This window comes from Mesocricetus auratus, unplaced genomic scaffold (genome assembly GCF_017639785.1).
Source record: "Mesocricetus auratus isolate SY011 unplaced genomic scaffold, BCM_Maur_2.0 Super-Scaffold_100011, whole genome shotgun sequence".
Classification (NCBI taxonomy): domain Eukaryota; kingdom Metazoa; phylum Chordata; class Mammalia; order Rodentia; family Cricetidae; genus Mesocricetus; species Mesocricetus auratus.
In genome coordinates this window covers 74,459,194-74,481,528 of record NW_024429195.1, presented here as the reverse complement: position 1 = coordinate 74,481,528, position 22,335 = coordinate 74,459,194, and the positions used below count along the sequence as shown (strand labels likewise).

Genomic DNA, 22,335 nt, shown 5'->3' with positions numbered 1-22,335 from the left:
CTCTCCCATTGTGTAGAAACTGTAAAACCTTTCTAAATCAGGACTTCCTCCTATTATGCTGCAGAGGCGTCTTTCTGGGAAGGGGGAAACTCCTGAGGCAAAAGGTAGGAATTCCTGTAGCACCACCCAGTGGAAACATGGGCGGGGCAGGGGTGGGCAAGCTGAAACTCTGAGTAAGAGAAAAGTCAGGTCAGTTCCTCCAGCTAAAAGTCCCAGCGCTGTTCCTTGGCTGCGGATGGCGCCCTGCAAATAGGTCATGCTTACAAGGGCCCTGTCCCTGCTCCTCTGCTCTCTCTTGCTCCTGTGCACAGGAGGCTGATCGGGGCCAGGATGCGTGGTGCAAGCCTAGGAAGGGGTTAGGTGTGAGCTGCCTCACAGTCCCTTCCTCCCTAAAGGACCCCAAGGGAGTCTGGGGATGGGAAGTCTGCACAGCTGTGCTGGACATCCTAGATGTGATGCAGGGACGGCCAGGCATTTCCTGCCAGAGCGGTACCCAGCCATCTGGGCACCTTCCTCTTCTCCTGGCGAGCTGCACCTGGTCTGGTCACCTGACATTACATTTAGAGATTCGTGGAGACAGTTACAGGCCCTCCTCCCTCCTGGGTCCTGTCTCCATAAGAACATGGCTGCCCCTGTCCTTCCAAGGCCACCTTGGGTGCCACAGACAACAGGCAGGTGGTTTAACTCCAGTGCATTAACTGCCATCACTAAAACACAGCTTTTCATCAAGATCTGTTTCCAAATCCGTGATGCATTAGACTACGGTTTTCTAGGGAACTGGATTGAGCAATAGGAATCTTTGGCCACATCCTTCCAGCTTCCTCCACAGAAGCCCTGGCAAAGGAGGAACGCTGTGTCGACCACGGAAGTTAGAATCTCCTTGTCTTCTCCACAAAAGTTAAGACCATAATTTCTCAAGTATCTATCTCTGTCTCTCTACCTCTGTTTATCACATACACACACACACACACACACACTCGCACACACACTACCATCATCAATGAAATAACAAGAAGCCTGTCTCAGACAGACCTCAGCCCTTCTAGGCTTTCTCTCTCCTGGGACTAACTCCACTGAAACATTTTAAATCTCTTCATAATTTGCAGATAAAGAAATAAAGAAAAAGAAATCAGCTGTCTTTGATTAGAAGTACATGGTTAAGATTAAAATGTTCCTAGATAGCACCTTGGAAGTGCTGATATTTTATAGGGGGCTGACAGTATTCTAATTCGGTTGCTTTTGCTTAAAACACTTGCCAGTGTGGAGACTAAAGCAGGCAGAGCTGACATTAGCTAGTCTCTGGTGCTACTAGAGACAGAAAGCATTCTCGCACAAAGTGGTCATGTGCTACCGATATTTAACAAGAGGTGGCTGGGGACATCGTGTTTGGTTTTTGTGAAACACAGAGCCCCCCATGCTAGGAGCTGGGTGCTCCTGGGCTCTGAGGCTGTGGCCTCTTCAGGTTTGGTATCATTCGCAAAGCAAAGGTTTTCATAGTTCAGGAACTGCAAATTCCACACACTAATGCCTGTACCCCAGTCTGGCCTTCAGATTCTACTTGGAATCGAAGCTAGAGTCCTCAGTGTCCGCCTGCTCATGTGGCGGACATGTGTGGAGGTTTGGTGGCATCTGAAGTCAGGGAGGTGTCGACTAGCTCCAACAGCTTCACTGGCCCACGTGCATGCATTTCCCTTGAATTTTCCTTCATGGACATCAAGTCTAGCCAGATGTGACCTGGCCACTGTGTCACACGCAGAGAATGCCTTCCAACTGTAAATAACGTCTAATAAGGCTCTTTTTAACATGCAGTAAAAACCCAGTGGCACTGAGGTAAGCGAGTATGCCAGAGGCCACTCCAGTCTTCACCAATGTCTATTTTAAGCCACGCCTGCACGTGAACAAACAATCTGGCTGTAAGTGAGATAGGACAGTTAAGTGGGATGTGGTTAAAATACCGTGGAATTCTTGGTAGATGCCATTATTTCTAAGAGGATTGTTGCAGAATGCACAGTGTGTGATTTCAGAATTGAAGTCTTCTCCTTTGTCTCACACCTAATGCCTTTCAAAAGTTCAACATCAAAACTGAGTAAGTGAACAGTGTTGCACACTGCTCCCGATGGACCACTCACTTACACCTCAGGAATGTCGTTGCATAAAGGCCATCAGCACCATCTCATGAAAAAGGTGACACCAGTCTCAAACACGGACCCTCATCCCGAAGCACTTTGACCTCCTTGAACTCCTGTGCAGGAGCCTGCCATTCATGGAGTTGACCCTTTTGGAAATACTACATACAACTTGATGCTGGTTCTTTTTTCAGCATGAATATATTAGCTATAGAAATAGCTAGTGCCAGATTTAGATGATATTTCCTCCCCTTAGTCAAGAAAATTGACCTTTTGAAAAGAAAATATTCTAATCTAGTAGTGAATTTATAATCTTCTACATCGAGGTCTTTTTGTTTTGTTTTGTTTTACGAGACAGGGTTTCTCTGTATTGTTTTGGAGGCTGTCGGTCCAGCCCAGCCTCAAACTCACCGAGATCCACCTGCCTCTGCTGGGATTAAAGGCGTGCACCACCACAGCCCGGCTCTACATCGAGGTCTTAAAGTGTGTGTGTGTTCATGCTTACATGTTGGAGTGCACTTGCATACAGGGTCCAGAGGGTAACCTCAGATACCATTCTCAGGAACAGCATTCACCTTCTGGAATGAGGACTGACTGACCAGTGAGCCCCAGGGATTGCACTGGGATTACAAGCGAGGGTTCTCTGAGTGGGACCTGGGGATCAAATCGGGTCCTCTTGGTTGCAAGAGGCAAGCATTTTAAGCTGTTCCCCCAGGACAGTTGTGGCTTTTTAAAGGACAAAATTCTAGGTCTAGTACTGTTGTTGCTGCTGTCATCATGTTATGTTGCTCTTTTTGAGACAGGGTCTCATGTAGCCCAGGCTGGCCTTGAAATAACTATGTAGCCAGGTGTGACTTCGAACTTCTGATCCTCCTGCCTTCATTTCTAGAGCACTGAGACTACCTAGCTGTGCTACCACACCTAGTTAACATGGTGCTAGGGATGGACCCAGGGTCATGTGTGCCAGTTAGGCATTCTCCCGACTGAGCCATAGGCCAACCCAACCTTCAGCCTTCAAAGAATCACAGAACACCAGCATCATCCTATTTGATTCCAGCATCTTGGTGATTAAAATGACTCACTTTGAGACAATGTCAATATTATGTACATTATCCTGTTTACCCACATATCATAAATTCAGGGTCGGGAATACTAAGTCCATGAATTGAGTGGATTCACCAAAACCTAGGGATTTACCAAAACTAAGTGGCTGGCTGAGCACTGCTTTTGTCTCAGCCATCAAAGGTGAAGTGAGTCTGCCCAAGGTCATCTCTACAGGAACTGGGTGTGCAGTCCAGGTGTGACCGACCACACACTTCTGCCTAGGGGCACCTGGAGGTATAGTTCTAAAACACATTTTTTAAGAGACAGGAGGAAGAAGGAGGAGAGGTGGGGGGAGAGAAAGAGAGACAGGCGGAGACAGAGAACCTAATGCTCTCTGGTCTAAATGGCCTCTGAGGGTACAGCTTGGAAAACAGAGATGGGCACTGGCAGAAATCACTTCCATATCTATGCTCCTGAGTCCTAAGCTGCAAGAGTTCAAGCCCAGGATCATACAAGCAAATGTTCCACCTAACCTTCCAGACAGCATTATCAGGCCAGCTGCCTTCTTTCTTTGTTCAGAATGGGACTTGCTGACATTACTGGGAATCCAGACTTTCTCCTTTCCTGGAAATTATAGAGTAAATTCAGGCTCTTGCCTGGCTTCCTATAATGAAACAATGATTCTTCCGGGTGGAGAAGCACAGTAAACAGCATTCCCTTAGGCACCTCCCTAGGTACTGAAGCAGGGCTCAAATCCCACCCAGCCAGGCTTGCTCCCTACAAAGGAGGAGGAGCTGTTTTGGTCACTTTTTCTGAGGTCACATCCTGCCAGGTTCTCTTGAACCCTGGCAGCCATGCCTCCCTAAGCAGACACACACACACACACACACACACACACACACACACACACACACACGCCCCCCTTCCACTCCAATCTCTTTCCTATAAATCCCAATGAGTAGAGCTTACCTCCAAAGGCAAATCTGACAAACCCCAATAAGGGGACAAGGTGGGGACACTCCAGTCCAGGTCCAGTGAAGCCTTCCAGCAAGGCGTTCTTAGCTTCCAGTGTTAGTCACCCAACATCAAGACCCCCTTTTCATGCTTACAGTATTCCTTGGCTGAGTGCTGTGAGTGTAGGTGCCATCATTTTGAGGATGCCAAGCTATAGATGTGGGCAGTGCAGTCTCCCAGTTGATTCCCAGACATACTGGGCAGCTAGCCCTGGGATAAATCTTGAGACTTGTTTTGGTCACTCTTTTCTCCAAAGGTCATGGTGGAAGGACTGGAGGAGAGGGTACCTGCTTGACCATACATTCTGGTTAATCCAGACTTGACCCCAGCAAAGGGAACCTTGGCAAAACCAAGGTGAAACTAGTACTCCTCCATTAAAAAACAAAAATAAAAATGAGCTGGTCTTTAGCCCATCTCTTCTATTACAAATACTACACATGTTCCAGGTAAAGAAAGGTTTTCAACCAAACGTGGCAGTCTGGAAAGAAAGCACTTTCCATGAATGCCTTTCGAGGTGCAGCTGACCTTTCTCGGTCTAACACTGGTCTTTTGTCTCAATAGTTAACACACTAACCCAGCTTCTGAGCATACACCTTTCTTGGAAGTTTAAATAAAAACTATGGCGAATGACACAGGCACTCTTCCTAGCTGTATGGTTTAGCCAGGAGATCTGCCTCTTAGTAACTCCGCAGGGCACTTTCTAGAAAAGGACTGGGTTTCTGCACAATACGGCTTCTTCGCTTTGGTTTGTTTTTAATTCACCAAGTTCAAGGTGTTGTATACAGTGCTGGGTGAACACAAGGATGAGAAAAACAGATGTGGGCCCAAAGGGAGTTCCCAGGTGGATGGGCACCACAGATGTGGAAAACGTGTCACACACACTTGCAAGTGGCCCTCACTCTCTGAAGCTACCTGGCTCAAGGGTCTGGACAACATATTATCACACCTCCTTGGTTTTGGAATTTGGAAGGGGTATTAATAGGTAATTAGGAATAGCAGCCAGTCTCCAGAAATACACACCTAACACTGTCTAGCTCCTGGGTCCAGACAGCAAGAATTTGGGTAATGAGGAAACCTGGAAAGAAAGCCTCTATTAAGGGCTGGGGTCCCAGTGGAAGGGCTGAGGGCCAACCACAGCCTTCTGCAGGGAGGTGACAGGCGAACTGGAAGGAAGCTAAGGAAAGAAGGGGAGGTATGGGAGATAATGGAGAGAGGGTGAAATACCATGTTTCTGTCATAGGCAGAAGCTTGACTTGAGAGGGAGATGGGAAGGCAGTAGAGGAAGCGTTTAAGAGGAGGGCCAGCTGATGGGGGAAGAGGAGGGAGGGCGGGTAGAGAAGGGATGTGACTATGGTATAGAGAGTGAGTGACACCTGAGCATGCCCATGACAGGACGATCTCTACAGCTCTGTGTACCCAAACCAGGAAACGCTATTAAGTTCATTTACAAAATAAACATACATAAACGATGACTGCTGACTGCACGCCTCTAAAGAGTAGGTTCCCGGGAGAGTGCGTTTACAAAGGCAGGTGGCAGAGGGACCAGTAAGGGCAGAAGAAAGGACCACGTGTGGAGGAGACTGGCCACATCCACAGAGGGCAGCTGTGGCTAGGGAGCTGCATCTTCACCCTGGGCTGCCGGGAGGGTCCGCTGGGGCAGGGGAGCCAAAGTAACAGAGGATGCTGTGAGCTTGTAAAGGGCTGAGCTCCTGATACTGCCAGGGCCCGGGGACAGGGCAGAGTAAAGAAGATGGGTGCCCTTTTGAACAGTGGAGGTGATGGAGGGTACCATTATGCTTGCATGGAAGAGGTAGAACTCAGCTTGGAGGCGGCAACCCTCCCTGGGACAGCTCAGATTCGGAGCCCGGCCCACGTCAGTCAGAGGGCAGAAGGTCCTTAGAAATGAGCATGGCACTCAGTTTTCTCCCCAAACTTGGGGAGAGAATGGAGGGGAGCCGGGCTGGTGGCACCGTCCTTTGGGTGCTCCTTATTCAATAAAGGGCCATGTGAAGTCAAAGGGAAGTTTAAACTGCTACACTTGGTCCTAAGGTAGCAGCAAAAACTCCTATCATAAGGTCAAGTATGCTCTCCAAAAAATATAAATAAATAACAAAACAACAACAACAAAAAACTATATGATTGGGTCTTGACATTTAAGCCCCTCCATTTCAACACCATTACTATTCAGCTAGGGAAACTGAGGCATAGAACGATTGAGTAATACCCCCTCAACCTAGTTGGTTTTAAAGGAATACTTTTATTTTTCCTATAGCACTGGTTAAATATTCTGCACATCAAATAAACCAAAAGAGATTCCTCCTTTTCCTGTTGATGAGGAAATCCACATATCCTACTGATTCATGTTTAGCCATGCAGTCAAGCAAAAGGACTGCAGTATTTTATCAGGGGGTTCTGAGGTTTAAGAATCTAATTGGTAGAATCATGAAGCATACCAATTGAGATAAAACAGAAACACTCAGGGAGTACGTTGACATGATGGAAATATAAATATCCTTCATTTAGGAAAGATAGATACATGGGTTTATGCAACCACACTTGAAATCTATGTGTCTAAACTAAAGCCTTCATTTGTTTGTTTGCTTGAGACGGGGTCTCATGTTATAGTCCTCAGACTAGCAATCAGCCTGTCTCGACTGCCCAAATGCTGGTGTCAAAGGTGTACATCACCATGCCCAGAAAAACCTATTCTCTTTTAATTAAAGTGAAAAGTATGTCAAGGGTCTTCTGTTTTTGTTTTTCCTTCTGCTGAGAGCCCTAACCTAACCAGTCTAAAGAAATACATCCAGATAGTTGTTGCTCTTTTATTTTTAACCTACCACATGATTCCTAGCAGATTTGTGGCTATGGGAGCACCTTAGCTCCAGTAGCTTTAGAAATACTTAAAAATGCCAAAAGCCTTTGAGCAGCCTTTGAGTGTGTGAGTAAACTCATTTTAGTTTAATCAAATTCAAATGTTATTACAACCAATCACCTTGATTACTTTGAAAATATGCAAGTAAAGTTCTCAGCTAAGTTATAAAGGAATTCTACTTAATTTTTCTTTAACAAGTACTTTCTTTTTAAATATATTTGTATTTTTTATGTGCATTGGTATTTTGCCACGAACTGAAACTACAGACAGTTGTGAGCTGCCATGTGGGTGCTGGGAATCAAACCCGGGTCCTCAGGGAGAGCATTCAGTGTTCTTAACCCCTGAGCCATCTCTCCAGCCCTCTATTTAACTTTTAAAACAGTTTAGTATTCTTCCCATGAAATGTGAATTACTCCATAGCAGTAAAGTTGCCATAGTTTATTCCTAGTGATAATTCAACCCAAGTCACATTTAGCTGAAGTGACCACTGCAAAGTTTATTGGGAAACTGCTGACATCGGTGTGCATTTCCAGGAATGAGTGCAAGGATTGTCTTAACTCTGATTGTGGAAAGGAATCAGAGAGAGCTAAATACTGGAAGAGCAGTTACCTAAAAGAGAGAATGAGCTACCACCTTTGGAGGCCTTGAGGATTTGTTAACAGAAAGCTAAACATACAAACACAGGAGTAATTTAATTTGCTGGCCCTGCACTCTAAGTGGCAAAAACAGAGTCGTCATGGTGTCACTGCCATGGTTTCAATCAAAAAGCTGAATGACCTCAATTCAATCTGGCCACGGGCAATAGTAATATTGAGCTTTTAAAAAAAATCGATAAAAACACCAAGGTTTGGGAAGTGTGGATACAGCAATAAGTAAGAGTTGTCTATGTGGACCTTCCTCCAGCTGGTTCATCCCAAGGTGTATGTTTGAGCTTAACCTCCCTCCTCTTCCTTCATTTTAGCATTCTGTTCTGGTTTATGGGGCCCTCACTTCCTGTTACTACAGCTCCATACTCTACTGCAAGTCATGACTCACACTTAAATCATAGGGACACTCATCAAAATCCCAAATTTCACAGCACATAGGAACCCAGGCTTTCAAGAGGGCAGCATTCTTAAGACATTACAGAAGACAGAACACAAGACCAGATCCTTAGAAATCGTATCAACCCATCCTCAATAAATACAGGCTCAAGGCTTGGCACCTCGAGTCTGGGTACTCATTACTAAAATGAACATGTGGGATGGTATGTGAAAATAAGCCATTTTTAAAAGTATGACATGATTCCAAATAAAACCTTATGCACATACATGTTCCTGTGCGTCTGTATATACCACACACATTTGAAAAGACTGCAAAAAATATACAATGAAATGTCAGCAGCAGGATTTTCTGGAGATGTTTATTGTTGCCGTTGTGGCTTTCTGTGTTTTCCTAGGGTAATTTATGATGTTTTTCACAACCAAGAAAAACAGAAAAAGCAACCTTTAGAAGATGTCTTTTGACTGTTGTGGTTCCAGCCCACTCTAAATCACCCTGCATCGGCCAAGAGGAGCTAAGATGACAAGTACTCAGGAAACGTCTGCGTGGAGCATGAGAGGCTATTTGATGAACAGGAGGGACCTCATGCCACTCATGATGAACACAAGAGAGTAAAAGAAGGCTCAGGAACGGGTCGCCAGGGTAGAGTCAAAACAGACAGAGAGCTCTTTGCTTTTTATGCTTGACGAGGAGCCTAAGGCCCAGCGAGGAAAGAGGACTGTGTCACTGCCCAGGCATGTCAAGGACCCAAACTGCTGGCTAGTAGGGAGTAACTCACCTTACTCCAGGAAGTCATACCCATGGGTAATTTTTTTAATTAAGTGCCTTGGGCTTGTCAGTAACATTTGTAACATCTGACAATATCATCTATAGAAGTATAATTTGGTGGCACAGAACACACAAAATCCAGTGTGTGATCACTGAGAAGGAATATTTTAATTTATACACACTGCCTGGAAGTCTTCTGAACCCAATTTCAGGAAAAGATTTAAGTTCCAAAAAGTTATGACAAACATAAATTTTAATATATGACCTCAGAGTTGCATTTACTGTATATTAGCAGCTTTGAATTCATTGATTTCTTACAGAAGACAAAAAGGGAGGTTTTTATATAAATGCTTAGGTAACTTCAAAATTCATGTGGGGTTGATTAAATAAAAAACAAAAAGCCCTGCCCTCCCCCATCCAAATACTGCCCTTCCTATTTAAAAGGCTTCGGCACTGGTTATGTGGCGACTCACCGCTTGGGAGGGGGGTTCAAAAATTCAGCACACACACACACACACACACACACACACACACACAATCATTACATCACAATGTCAGTATCTGTCATTCTGTGGCACAGAGAAAAAGACAGACAGGAGCTGGGAGACACAGAGAGAGAGACAAAGACAGAAAGGGACATAAAACGGAGTATGTTGCCAAAACGAAAAGGACAACAGAAGACTTTGGATGTCCATTTGTTGAGTGAATGCCTTTGAGAGCTTTTATCATCTTCATCATTAAGGTGAGTGAGAACGCTTGGTGTAAGCACTAACACTTGGAGCTAGCAGATTATTTATGGGGAGGTGTCCTAGATATTTTTGAATGAATAACGGCACCCCTGGCTTCTGCCTGTGGACACCAATTGCAACCCTGTAGGTGTTCCTTGCAGGGAGCAAAATCATTCCTGGTTGGAAACAACAGAAACAGATCTCAGGCATGTTCAGCAACTTGGGCTCCGATGCCTTCCTTCCTCTGATAAGAACAGTGGCTCTGTGGTTCTCCACCTGTGGACTGAGACCCCTTGGGGGTCACATATCAGATGCTTATATTACGGTTCATCAGAGTAGCAAAATTACAGTTATGAAGCGGCAATGAAAATCTTTTCATAGTTGGGGTCACCACAGCATTAGGAAGGTTGGGGAGCACTGGAACCCACTGGATGATTAGGGAATGTGTTCACAACCTGGACCTCAGGGGGTTCTCCTGTAGGATGAGTGCTTGAAAGGTTTCCCCATCAGCTAGAGTTTTGTTGTCCAACCCAGCAAGTCACTCAGCACCAACAGTTTACTGACCGCCCACTTAGCACTAGGAAAGGTATAAGGGAAATCCTAGGCCCACTGACTCACATAGGGTGGGCTGGCTGGGTTGCTTTTAGGATACATTTGCCACTGGAGAAGTCATGGCAATACCTTAGAAGTCCAGAGAGGCAGCATGTCCTTGTCAAGAAAAGGGCCCCGTGCTTCCAAAGGGGTTCTCTAAAATTCTTTGTCCTTTTTAGTAACTCTACAGATTTCTAACCAACATTTAAAGGCAAGAAAGAAAGAAGAAAGGAGAAAGGAAAGAAGGAAGACAGAAAGAAAGAAGCAAGCCAGAAGGCCTGAGCTATATTTGGCATCATAAGGCCATCACTTTTCATGCTCTGGGGTTTTGCAAGCAGGGTCATTACTGGAAGCTCATGTCGGACAGTCTCCTTAGCTGTCTGACCTGCATGCCCTCCTAACACAATCTCTAATTTTATAATCCTCATAAATTCAAACCCATAACTGACCTTTTCCAAATAAATGTGTTCCACAGAGAGGAGAAGAGGAGTGAGACCGGAGAATACTGTGTTGGGCAATAAGGCTCAGAAATCGATTCAGGCTCATTAATAGATGCCCGGAACATGCCTGGGTTTCCCAAAGCCCCCAACCCCCAACAAAGCCAAGGCACAGATGGGAGAGGACCGGCAGTAGTCCTCCCTCTCTCTCTCTCTCTCTCTCTCTCTCTCTCTCTCTCTCTCTCTCTCTCTCTCTCTCTCTCTCTCTCTCTCTGTGTGTGTGTGTGTGTCACACGCGCCCACACGCACACGCACGCACAGAAGAAAAGCGTGTTCTCCTGAGAACCAAAATGGCCAAAGAGCCTTCCAAGTTTTTTGAGACTGCCCTGGAAAGACTGGCGGGGTGGAGGAAGCACCTCTAAGTCAATAAGGCCTTGCTCGGCAGCGCCTGCTCCGCAGGCTGACAGTGGCTTGCACAAAACCCCTCCTGTGCGGAGCAGCGGAAACTCCCAATGAGATTAGTCGGTGTGTGTGTGTGCAGACATTACTTAGCAATGACTAAAGGGGCTCTCTTCCTGCAGCAGCCAGTGGAAAATTCAAGGAACATTTTTCCCCCTGCAGCAGCAGAATCCCTTTAACCCTCTCCCCAGCCAACTCCAAAAACAACTCGCCCCCCCATCCCCAACTGCCTCCACCTCGGGCAGAGGACTGCAGGGAGTTAAAGGCTAGTAAGGGGCTTTCAAAGCAGGGAGGGAACAAGGGGGCCGGCGGGGAAGGGGCGGGGGACCCTCGAACACTACAAAGGAAACTGTAAAAGGCACAAATACATAAACCTGAGAAGCAGCAAACCACAGTTTCTTTGTGAGCTCCTCAGTGAGTCATTTTCAAGATGCTGTCTGCAGCCAGTTTCAAAGCGGAAGCGCACGGCAATTAGTCTTGCCGTTTCCAGACAAGCCAGAAACTCTCCCGACACTCGTTTTTTTTTTCCTTCTAAAAAGCCCCTTTTGCAGTTTCTGAAATAGCCTTTCTTGCTTGCACCCCCCACCCGCCGCGTAACTGCAGCTTATCCTCGAAAAGATTCGGATCCGAAAACGTAACAAAACAGAGACCTTTAAAATTTTTTTAGCTCTCGCCCCCAATTTAATCCCCCCTTCTAAAAAAAATAATAAAATAAAAAAGTTCCAGTAACAGTACAGGCCAGCAGGCAGCTAAAGAACTGATAACTTCAAGAGCATCCCTGGCCTGGCCCATCTCCCAATCCCGAATCCAGACCAGCAGACTCGGTCGGCTTTTAAATGTCCATTTGACTGAGCGTGCGCCTGGGGCGATGACCTGGGCGGGGGTCACCTGCCCAGAGTGAGTGGACACGCAGCCCAGGGCCCCACATCTCCACTGCCCACGTCCTCCACCTCCTCTCCATCCTTGTGCCCTCTCTGGATTTGAGCACCCGCGCCTTGGTGCCCATCCTGAAGGGATCCCGATCACAGCCCCAGCTTGAGGTCAGCGGCGATCCAGCCTCCAGCCACGCAGCCCGCTCCGGCCACCATCCTCGGTCCCAGGGCCCCGGAGCCTCGCTCGACAGCCTGCAGGGGTGCGTGAGCTTGCACGCCCGGTGCCCCCTTCCCCTGGCTTCGCAGCGCAGCCCCCAGGCCAGCGCAAGAGCTCCCGCGGTGGCGGCGGTGGCGATGGCGGTGACGGCGCGCAGCATCCTCCCCCTCGGGGACGCACCCCTATCCTCCCCCACCAGTCCACAACCCACCCCACAGAGCCCACCGCCCCACCCCCACCAGCCAAAGAAAAGAAAGAAGGAAGGGAGAGAGAGAGAGAGAGAGAGAGAGAGAGAGAGAGAGAGAGAGAGAGAGAGAGAGAGAGAGAGAGAGAGAGAGAGAGACTACCCCGAAGAAAACTTTGCAAGTGCTGGAGCAACAGGCAAACACAGTTCTGCAACCTACCCAGATGTGGGGGAGCGTTTGGGAGTCTTCTTGGGAAGATTTCTAGGAGGACCCGGGCGAAAGCCCCCGACTTTCCATGCTGACAGGCGTCTGCAGACGGTCTGTTGCTCTTGTAATGAGATCCTGATTTTTCCCCCTTTTTTTTTCTTTCTCTCGCTCCTCTTTTTTTTTTTTTTTTTTTTCCTCTGCTGTGTGTGAGAGCAGGAAGTTGGAGCAGTCAGGCCGAGCCTGCTCACTTCCTTTACTGCATTATTCCCCAGGCGGTGTGCAGTCTGTGTAAACAGGCTTTTCCGCCCCGCGCCGCGCGCCCGGGCCGCGGCTGTGCGCCGGGGCTGCCCGCCCAGACCCGCGCATCCCCCCGGCGCCGGACCCTGCGCCCGCCCGCAAGTCCCGCGCGCCCCCGCGCCGCGCCCCCGCCGCGCCCGCCCCGCTTCCTGCTCGGCAGCCCCAGGGGAGGAGCCTGGGGACCCGCCGGCGAGGCCGCCGCCCCTCCACACAACGGGCTGCGTCCACTCCAGTGCACAGGAGTCCCTGAGCTAGGCATCACCCTGGGGTCGTGCCCTGCAGCGTTGGCCTGCCAGGGAGCTGGGCAGTCTGTTCTCTATGAGTAGGCATGGAAGAGTTGGGGATAGGAGGGATCGAGAATGGGGTTCAGGTCTTGGATGCTCTGGGCACTGGGCTGCTTTTATTGCAAACCAGGCGGATTAGGGTGAAAAGATGTACGGTGCACACAAAAGGAGATGGACGCTTCCTAGAGATGCGGTCAGATAACGTTATCTTATATTAACTTATTTAGCAGCAACAATATAATTAATAATGATAATAAATTTTAAAGCGTTAGAATTAGGGTCCTCTTTGGGAAAAACTTTTTAAGAGCCACAAACTAGAAGCCAGGTTTCTTAAGAAAGAAACGGGTAGGGCTGGAGAGATGGCTCAAACCCTTAAAGGCTGGGCTCACAACCAGAAATAGAAGAGAGAGGCGGAAAAGTGGCTCAACAGACACCACCTTAGGAGCTCCAGGTGGCTCCAGACTCCGGAAGGGGAACCCTGTGGTCTCAAGCCTGGACTCTCTGGCCCTGGACAGGATCTGATTGGAGAGTGGGACACCGCTCTGCAGGGGAGGAAATGGGTCTCTTACTAACAAACCCTTTACACAATTTCCCAACCTCAGCATTCTGCTTCAAATTCACAGCCTTCCAGAATCTTCCAGCTTCATGCCCCAGCTCTTTAGGGCTTCAGATCAGTGGGTTTCAAATCTGAACGTTCAGCATTTGTGTGTGTGTGTGTGGGCACACAGTGACTTGTTAAAACCCTAATTGACCGGCCTTAGCCCACTAGCCTCCTGCCCCCTCCCCCCCACCCTCGTTTTGTTTGGTGTGATTGTCAGATGGGGAATCACGTTCCAGTGGGAGTCGCTTTGAAAACCAGTTTTCAGGTCAGGAGGACCCATTCTGACATTTCCTCGCTTTTATTTTTCTCTAGTGTTTGTGATCTCTCTGAAATATTAGTTTACAAGTATCTCCTTACTATTAAAGGTCCAGGGATTAGATTTATGGAAGTAAATACCACCTCCCCCATCTGCTAGGGTCTATCCTAAACACCCTGTTAAACAGGGCCAATGTTTTTGCTTAGTAACTGATGTGTATAACCTGTTGGTTGGGACCAGGCTCCCCAGTGCTCTAGGAGGTAAGAAGAGAAACAGAAGGAGGGAGTATGGGAAAGGGGGTTGTTTATCAAACCCTGCTTTCCACAGCTAATTTTCCACTTGAGATTATCATTTAAAATCCCTAGCTGGCTTCTCCTGTCACTCAGCAGAACTCAGACTGTGTGTGTCCCTGTATGATCCAGCTGTCTGTGTGTATAACTGAATGCAGAATGTAAGCGTACCGTCCAGCTCAGAAGCACAGGAACACATGCTGCTTGTTATGTTAGAAAGCATGTGTCGGGGAGAAGCCAGTCTCAAATGGCTAAGTGTTGTATGATTCCAACTCTTTCTAGAAAAGGTGGGATTGTGGGCAGCAGGGAGAAAGTTGTGGTTACCAGGGGTTGGGGACAAGGAGGGAACGAATAGGCAGAGCAAGACTTTTAGGGCCAGCCACAAACTGCTCCGTGCGATGCCACAGTTGGGTGGGTGGGTGTGTGTAATCTCACATTCCTCACAGCCCACAGGTTATCTTCAGAGCCGTCAAGAGACATGGGCCTCGGGAGAGGATGTATGCATGCCATAAAGAGGGCATTTGTGAGTGACATACCACTGTCTTGGGGGAATATGGCAGGGTTAGGGACACAATACTTATACAGCAGCTCTGAAAGAAAGCTCTAGAAATGTGTACAAGTCTTGACAGAGATTTCGCTTGGAGGTAAAGTACTTTCCTATGATGTACAAACCCATGAGTTCAACCCTCAGCACTGAATGAATGAATGAATGAATGAATTAATAGGGAAAGAATTACAGGTAGATAAAAAAGAAAACATAACTGGAGGGGGATAAGAAATCAAATCAAGCTATTCTAGAACAAACAGAGTGAGTAATATTAATAGTAGACCCTTGGGGATTGGTGGCTCTGGGGAGAATCCACAAAGCAGGGGCCATCATTGCTTTGGAGAGGCTTCAGTATTTGAGGGCACACCAGAGCTTAGTGCTTGGGGATGGAGAGGCAAATGGGACAATGGGAGGACCACCCACTCCCGGAAGGTGTTCACTGGAGGACCCAGTCTGAGGCTGCCCTTCTGAACTAGGAGTCTTTGACTGAACTCTCCAGCCTCACTGAGCCCAAACAAGCAACCATTTCCACTGTTTTCTTTTTTAACAGTGAAAGCCAAATTTACATTAAAACAACATGCATTATGGAGTAGGGTTTTAAAACGTTTGTGAATTTCATTTAAAGGCACTTTTAAGAAGTTTCATAGACTTGTGGGTGGCCTTGTGAGAGCTGGCCTTTCCTCTGCTTGTGGTTAGAGGATTTGCTGGGACGCTGACAAGCCTGGATTTGGATTGTCTCAGGAGTCCCCTGCCTGTTCCTACAGAGAAGACAACTCTCCTTTTCCTTTGTAATTATAGTTTGGAAAAAAAATAGCAGCATCTGCTAGGCTTAAGTGGAAGAATTTACTTCTTTTTCTTTTTAATTGTAGCTTTGAAAATAAAGCAATAAAATGTACCTGTTTTAAATGTCTAGTTCAGTCATGCTAAGTGTGTTTGCTTTGTTAAGAAACTGAGCCCCCAGAACACATTCATCTTGTAAAACTGAAAAGCTATAACCATTAAGAACAACCTCCTCCCCATCCTTACCCTGCCCAAGTATTTGGAAAGACTCGTTCTACTCCTTGCTCCCATGAATTCTTCATGTAAGATACTTCGTGTAAGTGGAATCATAGAATATTTCCCTCCCCCCCCCCAACTGGCTTATTTTATTTAGTATAATGTCCTTAAGACTAAAACTGAATACTTTCCCAGTATATGTAGACACAATTTATGGGCATTTGGGTTGTTTCTATTTCTTGGCTACTGGAAATATTTCTTTACTCTTATTATTTTTGTGATGCTGGGGGTCAAGTCCAAGGCCTTGTACATATTAGATAATCTGCTATAACTTAAGCCCAAGAACTTACATTTTAAAATGATTAAAAACAAAAATTTTAAAGGGTAACATTTTGTAACATGTGCACATTACATAAAATTCAATTTCAGCATCCATAAAGTTTTATTGGGACGTAGATATGCTATTTGCTTATATACTGTCTAACATTGTGTTTGTTCTACAATGGAATGGATTAAAAGGAGTGACAGAGACCATATGGTCTGTACAACTGAAAACATTTCCCTTTTGGTTCTTTACACTTGTCTACCACTGGCTTAGCCAACGAAATTATGTGTCTTTTTTGATTGTTCAATTAAAGAATAAGTGCTTTCTGCTTCGTTTTGTTTTGCTTTAGGCTTGCCTTTTGAATTTTGTGACAGGGTCTGGTTACATTGTCCAGGCTTACCTCAGATTTCTGGTCCTCAGGCTTACCTCAGATTTCTGGTCCTCCGGCATATACCCCATGCTGACAACGGCTTGATGTTTAAACCACTTTCTTCCTTGTTCTGAAGAAGGCCTTTATTTGTCGTGTCAGAAGAAAATCTCAGCATCCTTGACAACCTTCACATCCAAGAATTTCATCTTCAGAGTAAACTGTGCCTCATTTAGTTCTTCTTATTTGGCGTTCTGAAGAGGTGAGCAACTTCTGACTATCCCAGTCACAGCCCTGAGGGGGCCCTTTCAAGACTCATTCATAGTCTCTGAGTAGACCCCAGCCTCACTCCTGACGGTTGGTTTCACATCATGGCTGCTTGCACGGGGCCTCCCCCCTGGGAGGCTGATGTCAGACCCAGGAATCTGCATTTCTCCACAGCTCCACCCAGACCCCCTTTGTCCTTGAAAAGCACATGTAAATGTCTTGTCCATCTCTTTCTCACTTCACATCTGGCCTCCTCCAAGCAGCCTTCCAAGATCAACCAGATAAACCACCTAGACCATCTCTCCTTACCCATATACACTACTGTACTTGAGCTTGGCAAGAACCAATTGAAACAATTTGTTCCTGCGAGTCAAATTCTTTAACTGAATGATTTGTCTCTGCCCTGTGCGCCATCAGATTCTTGGAGAGGGAAATGTGACCTTTGTACTCTTGTAGATACTATACTACCCATCACATCTGGGAAACTGCTAGAAAGGCTTCTGTTCACACTCTGCTATCTGTCATACTGTGTGATGCAGCTGGGTTCTACCATCTACTCTGATTCATGGGATATGTGCAGCCATCCTTGGCCTTTCACACTCAGATTGCCTGTAATGTCTCCCCTACTGTGCACGCCCATTAATACAAACACAAAGGAGTCTGAAGTGGTGGCATGCACCTGTAATGCCAGGACCCAGGATGCCAGGGCAGGTGGATCGTGAGTTTCAGGTCAGCCTTGGCTATAGAGCTAGATCGTGTTTCAATAAATAAATCAATGAAAAACAGACTAAGCAGGAGTATAGCTAACACAAGACTATAAGACCCATGATTGCCTGCAATCATGTGGCATGATCAGCGTGGGAATAACGTTTCAACGACATCTTTCTGCGTGGACCAGAACAGTTTCTTGTTAGCTAATATGATGGTTTGGCTTCCGGTTTCAGTACATTTCAACACAAATACCCAAGGATAAACCCTTCAGTTGAGTGCATCTGAGAGATAAATTGTTCACTTAATCCGTTATGGCTTTGAGATGATTGTATGAATCACTCTCTTATGAATCCTCTATCTATAACCTTAACACCTACTCAAAAGTGACAATTTAAGTTTTTATTTATTTGCTGTGTGTTTGTGCACATGCGTGCATGTGAGTAGTTCAGACAACAACATTTTAAGAGTCAGTTCTCTGTTTCTACCTCATTTTGAGTCAAGGTCTCTCTTGTTTCTGCCACTGCTCTGTGTACTCTAGGCTTGAGAGCCCATGAGATACTGCCGGCTGATTCCCTTGTCTCTGCCTTCAATCTTACCGTAGGAATGTCTGGATTACAGGTGAGTGTGCCATGATATTCAGCTTTTTACATGAGGTCCATGAACTCAGATCATTGGACTTACATAGCAAACACTTTTACCCGCTGAGCAACCTCACATTTTACTCCCCGAGCCATCTCCCTGGCCATGCTAATTTGGTTGTTAAATGAACTTGTAATCCATAAGACTAGGAATGGTGCAGAAGTTTTACAATGGTGTGGTACAGATGAGAACAGTCATCAGAGGGGAACAGCTGATGGGGGAATTAAAACTAATTTCAAACGTTTAATTTTGAAGTGGATTAAAATTGACTAGGACTCTGTAGTCTCAGACCCTCCCCCAAATCCGCATTTGTACCATTAGAAAGAAGGAAGAAGAAGCAAGTTGTGACAGAGTATCACAACTCCCCGAATTGTGAGTCACTGCCGTCATTTCCAGAACAATACAATAGAGGACCTGCCCAGACTAGTCAAAATCACCTCCTACATGACATGAGTGCGGTAATCCCAAGAGAGGACAAAGGGCTCAGCACACAGCCATGCCTTGAATACCTGTGCTAACAGCCGGTTTGGATTTTAGATGTGTACGTCAAGGAAATGGAGGGTTTTCTCTCTTGTTTTGATCCTAGAAGGTGTTGGACCAGGCTTTACTGGAAACTGCAGTCTTCCCCCCCCCCCGACCCTCTGTCTCTGACTCTCTGTCTGTCTATCACTTTTCCTCCCTCTCTCTCCAACTACCAGCAGCTCAGGAAACACCACAGAAAGCAAGAAGATGCCATGCTGTGGGTTCAAGGCAAAGATGGGGGACAGTTATGGTTTGAAGTTTCAAGACCAACACGTTAATGATGGAGAAGGCTAAGGGGTTAGATGTTTCGTGTTGGGTGCCATTTGAAAGAGCCCTGGTACTCCAATGACAGTCATTATTTAAAATGATGCAGGAGGGTCTCAGGCCCGCCAGACTGGCAGGGGGAACCGCAGATGAGGGTCTTCTGAACACAGAGAAACTCCATGACACCAGCACAGTGATGGAATCCCTGGTCCTCAACAGCCTGCTTGGACTGGTTCAGTTATCTATGGAGCCAAGAGAGAAACTGCAAGGAAGGAAGCTGTTAGCAGAGACACTGGGTAGGGAGAGCCAGCACAGAGATGAAGAGAGAGCATTGTCTTTACATCGACAACATAGAACCTGTAACTTGGGAATAACTAGAGAAGCGGCGTGGAGAAGGCTCAAAATGAGGCCGAGAGTTTGGGTCCCCGAAACCGATGTAAAAGCTGGGCAGGCATGGCAGCTCTCTCAACCAGCAGGGGGTAGAAATAGAATCCCTGCAGCTAGCTGGCTAGCAAGACTAGATGAAAGGCAAGCTCCCTGTTCAACGAGGGACCTCACCTTAATATATAAGGTGGGAAGAAGCAGAGGAAATATTTGGTGTTAGTTTGGGCCTGTACATATTCATAATATTCACACACAAATGCACCTGCAAGACATGACAGGTGTGTGGGCATGTGCACACACACACACACACACACACACACACACACACACACACAAAGAAAAGCCTCTGAAGACTATTAGGGAGAGGCAGCTATTGAGTTCCCACAGGAGGGTAAGTAGGCTAAGCGATGTCAGAATGGCGTCTCAAGGCCTCCTATGAACCTGGGACACAGTTGAAGCTACATATCCATCCCAAGGTAAAAACAACGAGAAAGGTCATCTTGCAGGTTGCCTGACTGGGGTTTACAGGTAAGGATCCTGGCTGATGCCGTGCTGTTGGACTACCTTACATTAACTGACTTCATAAGTCACTGTTAGGGATCTGGGGACAGGAAATTGCAGGGAGTGAGTAAAAATATGAGTTAATGTGTACTGTTTGGCATCGGCATGCACAAGTCAAGGATCCCAATGCCTTAGACTCACAACCTGCAACCCTTGCAGTTGAGAGGAGGAGAGACAGGTGACACTGTACGCTTCAACATGCAACTTGACAGAAACAGCCTTAATGTTTACTAGGCTTACCCTGACACTTCCTTTCCCTTGATCCTCTTGTCATTTGCAAAGGACCAGACCTGCCAAAGAAAAACAGCTACCTGTGGTCTGCTCAGTGCCACTTCTCTCATCAAGGGAGACTAAACTTACACCATTAAAGGAACTAAGCAAGCAGTGCACCCAGACCTGAGGACCTCTCCACTGGGATCCTGTCTGCTCTCCAGGCTTCTCAGTTTTCTCTAAATAGTCTTTACCTCCCCCTCTGAAGTGTCTACCGCTCCCCCATCTCCCCTTGTCCTATGCGGAATGGCATTTGAGTTCCCACTGTTTGACGTCACTTTTGGGTATTATTTGTTTTTGGCTCTTCCTTTTCGGTGATTGGGATCAAACTCGAGGTCTTACACATGCTTAGCTTATGCTCTGTAATTGAACCTGAGTTTTTAGATTCTATATAGCTTTGTGCATGCACACATTAATAAACATGTTGTGGACTTTTTCCTGTTAATCTGCTGTAATTTTTATTTCACTGACTATAGTTTTGAGTCCTTTGGAGGGAAAGTTTGGATTTCCTTATAGTGGGAAATGACAGAGGTTTAAGCCCATGCAGTTATGGTCCCATGTGGCTAAGCAACCAGTTTTGTCTCATTGAAGAAGCAATGGCAGGCTTATGAGCATAAACCCTAGCGTTTGGGTCTCCTTCCTCCTCCTGCCTTTCCGCCTCGTTCACCACCCTGGGAATCTGCCTGTCAGTGAAGTGTTCTTCTCATTTAAATGTTTCTTTAGAGCGGTGGTTCTCAACCTTCCTAATGCTGCAATCCCTTAATACAATCCCTCATGTGGTAGCGACCCTCCAAACATAAAATTATTTTCATTGCTATTATATAACTGTAATTTTGTTATTGTCATGAATCATAACATAAATGTTTTCTGATTGTCTTAGGCAAGCCCTATGAAAGGGTTATTTGACTCTGAAGGGTCGTGACTCACAGACTGAGAACCACTGCTCTAGTGGGTCAACACAATAGTGTTAAAAGGAAATGCATTCAAGGTCAAGGGTTTGTTTCAACTCTCTACAACAAAGCCTAAGATATGACTTAAACATTATTTGTCCCAGTTCCTTTTAGAGCAATAAATTGGTTTCATAGTGTCAGCTACAACAGGCCTACAATCTGTAGGTTAAAGCATCGACAATTTTATTTGCCCACAACTCTCTGGGTTGGAAATGTTGGTTGGGCTCAGTTGAGTGGCTGTTCTGCTGATCACGTGTGGGGCTGGTTATTTAACAGTGTTCATCTGGTGAGTTAGCTGGAGTTGAATAATCCAAGGTGGTCTCTCCCATATCCAGAGGTTGGTACTGGCTATTGTCCAAACCTTTTCATGCAATCTTCCAATCTCAAGGAGACTAGTTCGGGCTTGATCGCATGGCCACAGCCTCATTCCACAAATAAATAGATGTAGACAGGACCTCTGATGGCTTAGTGCAGTGGTTCCCAACCTTCCTAGTGCTGCAGCCCTTTCATACAGTTCCTCATGTTGTGGTAACCCCCAACCATAACAGTATTGTCATTGCTACCTCATAACTGTGATTTTGCTACTGTTATAAACTGTAAGGTTGATACCCATGTTTTCTGATGGTCTTAGGTGACCCCTGTGAAAGGGTCATTCAACCCCAAGGGGGGAACGATCCACAGGTTGAGATGGTCTTAGGTGACCCCTGTGAAAGGGTCATTCAACCCCAAGGGGGGAGCGATCCACAGGTTGAGATGGTCTTAGGTGACCCCTGTGAATGGGTCATTTGATCTCAAAGGGGGCACAACCCACAGACTGAGAACCACTGCATAGATGCAAGCATAGTGCCGCTCGTACTACATTCTTTACATCACATCTTGCCATGGGGCTAGCCCTGATTTAAAGGAAATCCCTTTTCTTGGGATAGTCCACCTCTTGATGGGATAAGAGCAAAATTGTGTAACAAACATGGACAAATAAGAAGCGATGGGAGAAACTGTGGCAACAAATTTGCAAACAATCTACTGCAGAGACCTTAAGGCTCACACAATCTAAGACATACATAGGCTAAGTGCCTTTGTCACGTAAGGTTCACGCAATCTAAGACCTACATAGGCTAAGTGCCTTTGTCAAGCTCATAAAGGCTCCACGCCACATCCAGAGTGGGAACTCAGGTCTCCTACGTTTCAGTCTGGTGTATTCATACCTTCCAGCGTGTCCTCCTAGCTCTTCACACAAGCCCAG

General features: G+C 46.4%; 1 protein-coding gene and 1 long non-coding RNA gene across 9 annotated transcripts in view; one reads left to right on the top strand and one right to left on the bottom strand.

Annotated features, from left to right (window-relative positions):
- Elk3 (ETS transcription factor ELK3) overlaps positions 1-12,941 on the bottom strand; it is a 61,315-nt gene extending 48,374 nt beyond the window's left edge. For 3 of the 7 annotated variants that reach the window (XR_005880527.1, XM_040755048.1, XM_040755049.1), the window contains exon 1: positions 12,574-12,938. The gene's annotated coding sequence lies outside the window, so the exon portion shown is untranslated. Of the gene's footprint in view, positions 1-12,573 lie in introns of all 7 variants that reach the window. The other 4 variants (XR_005880528.1, XM_040755051.1, XM_040755047.1 and 1 more) reach the window with 4 other exon arrangements.
- The window catches only part of LOC121143315, a 29,488-nt gene extending 8,901 nt beyond the window's left edge, over positions 1-20,587 (top strand). Inside the window, exons 2-5 of one of the 2 annotated variants that reach the window (XR_005880530.1) lie at positions 8,495-9,607; positions 16,578-16,786; positions 18,041-18,120; positions 20,155-20,587. This is a non-coding gene — a long non-coding RNA (uncharacterized LOC121143315). Of the gene's footprint in view, positions 1-8,494; positions 9,608-16,577; positions 16,787-18,040; positions 18,121-18,842 lie in introns of both variants that reach the window. The other variant, XR_005880529.1, reaches the window with a different exon arrangement.
- The last annotated feature ends 1,748 nt before the right edge of the window (positions 20,588-22,335 follow it).